We start from the raw sequence: 2,475 nt of genomic DNA, 5'->3' as shown, positions 1-2,475 counted from the left end.
AAATTTATCTTGACTAATTCTTGATCTTTTTGTGTGCCATACAAATTTTGGGGAGAATGCCATGGCATCATCTTAACACAGAGAAACCTCAAACTCCTGAGTTCAAGAGATTCTCTTGCCTCAGCCTCCTGATTAGCTGGGATTACAGACACCCGCCACAACGCCTGGCTAGTTTTTCTATTTTTAGTAGAGGCAGGTTGTCACTCTTGCTCAGGCTCATCTAGAACTCCTGAGCTCAAGAGATTCACCTGCCTCAGCTTCTCAGAGTGCTAGGTTTACAGGCATGAGCCACCGTGCCCAGCCCCATACAGATTTTTAAACCAACTCTTCAAATTACATGAAACAACCTTTTAAAATTTTGATTACAGGTGTGAGCCACCACACCCAGGCTTAAATTTATGAGCTAATTTAGGGATAATTGATTTTTTCTGTGTTCCCATCCATGAACATGAATTCTCTTTTCATGTCCCTAAGTTTTCAATAATACGTTGCAGCTTTCTCCATAAGAGTCTTGAACATCTTTAGTTAGATTTATATCTAAATACATTAAAGCTTTTGCTGTCATTTTGTGGAGGACATTATTTCATGTTTCATTTTCTGATTGGTTATTATAGGAATGTAAGAAAAATAATTAATTTTTAGATTGATCTTATTTCCAGCAACCTTATTAACCTCTCTTATCAGTTGGAATACTTTGTAGATTCTCCAAAATGTTCTACATATACAAAATTAGCATCTGCAACTAATAAGAGGTTTGACTCATACTACTCAATTATTATAATTATTGTTTAATCTTATTTTATTTGACTGGATCTTCAAAACAGTGTTGAATAAAAGTAATATAGTGAATCCTTTCTTGTATTTCTAATTTTGTTGATAACTTTTCTAAAATTCATTACTAAATTTTTTATGTTTATGGTAGGATATTTTTATAGATGCATTTGAGGAAGCTGAAGATGTCTCCTCCTATTATATTTAGCAGAGTTTTTAATGACAAAAAATGTATTGAGTTTTTAATAAAGATTTTTACTGAGCACATAGTACAAAAAATTCTTGTATATACTCTTGTACATACTCCCTACCACATACACACACACACACACACACACACACATACACAAAATTCTTCCTATTATTAACATCTTATGTTAGTGTGGTAAATTTGTTATTATACAAGTGATAAACCAATATTAACACAGTATTATTAACTGAAGTCTACAGTTTATTTTAGCCTTCACTTTTTGAATTGCATAATTCTAAAGATTATCTGATCAAAAATATTCTTCATTTCTGTTACAGTGTTTTTTATTTCTAGTATTTCCTTTAGGTTCATTATGGTTACCATCTCTCTGCTTATATTACCCATCTGATCTTGTTTGTTGTCCACTTTCTCCCTTAGAGCCTTAGCATATTAATCATAGTCAGTGTAAATTCCCAGTCTGGAACACTCTTACACTGTTGGTGGGACTGCAAACTAATACAGCCTCTTTGGGAAGAAAGATGGAGAATTCTCAAAGAACTCAAATTAGATCTCCCATTTGATCCCATTACTAAGCATCTACCCAGAAGAAAAAAATCATTTTATCATAAGGACATTCGTACTGGATTGTTTATCATAGCTCCATTTACAATCACCAAAATGTGGAAACAACTTAAATGCCCATCAACTCAGGAATGGATTAAGAAACTATAGTATATGTATACCATGGAATACTATTCAGCCATTAAAAAGATGGAGACTTTACATCTTTTATACTAACATGGATGGAGTTGAAGCATATTCTTCTTAATAAAGTATCACAAGAATGAAAAAGCAAGTATCCAATGTACTCAATACTAACATGAAGCCAGTAGATGATTGAATACACACCCACATAAGAGAAAAACTCAACTCAATTCAAGTTGGGGGGAGGGGGAACAAAGTAGGGGAGAGGGGAGGAGAGAGGGGATTGATGTGCTCTCAATTAATGGGCACAATGTAAGGGTATATGGCACACCTCCTGGGTGCCAGACATAACTACAAGAGGGACTGTACTAACAAATGTAAACATTATAACCTAGTTGTTTGTATCCTCACGTTAACCTGAAATAAAAAATAAATAAAGAGATAAATAAATGTCTTCAGGACAGACAAAAAAAAAATTTCTGCCATGTCTGAGTCTGGTACTGAAGCTTTGTCTTTTCATATTGTGTTTTTTCTTGATGTTTTTCTTGTGGCTTGCAATTTTCATTGAAGACTGTGCATGATATATTGGGTAATAGGAATAAGGTAAATGGGCCTCTGTGTAAGTTTATACATTTGTGTTTTATGTTTATTTGTCTAAGAGTTAGGCCATATTTGATATATGCTGTCTCTACTAAAAATAGAAAAAGCTAGCCAGGCATAATGGCAGGCACCTATAGTCTCAGCTACTCAGGAGGCTAAGGCAAGAGGATTACTCAAGCCCAAGAATTTGAGGTTGCTGTGAGCTATGA

Source organism: Otolemur garnettii, unplaced genomic scaffold (genome assembly GCF_000181295.1).
Source record: "Otolemur garnettii isolate 467f Iridium unplaced genomic scaffold, OtoGar3 scaffold00020, whole genome shotgun sequence".
Classification (NCBI taxonomy): domain Eukaryota; kingdom Metazoa; phylum Chordata; class Mammalia; order Primates; family Galagidae; genus Otolemur; species Otolemur garnettii.
The sequence above is the reverse complement of the archived record's forward strand: the minus strand, read 5'-3'. Positions refer to the sequence as shown.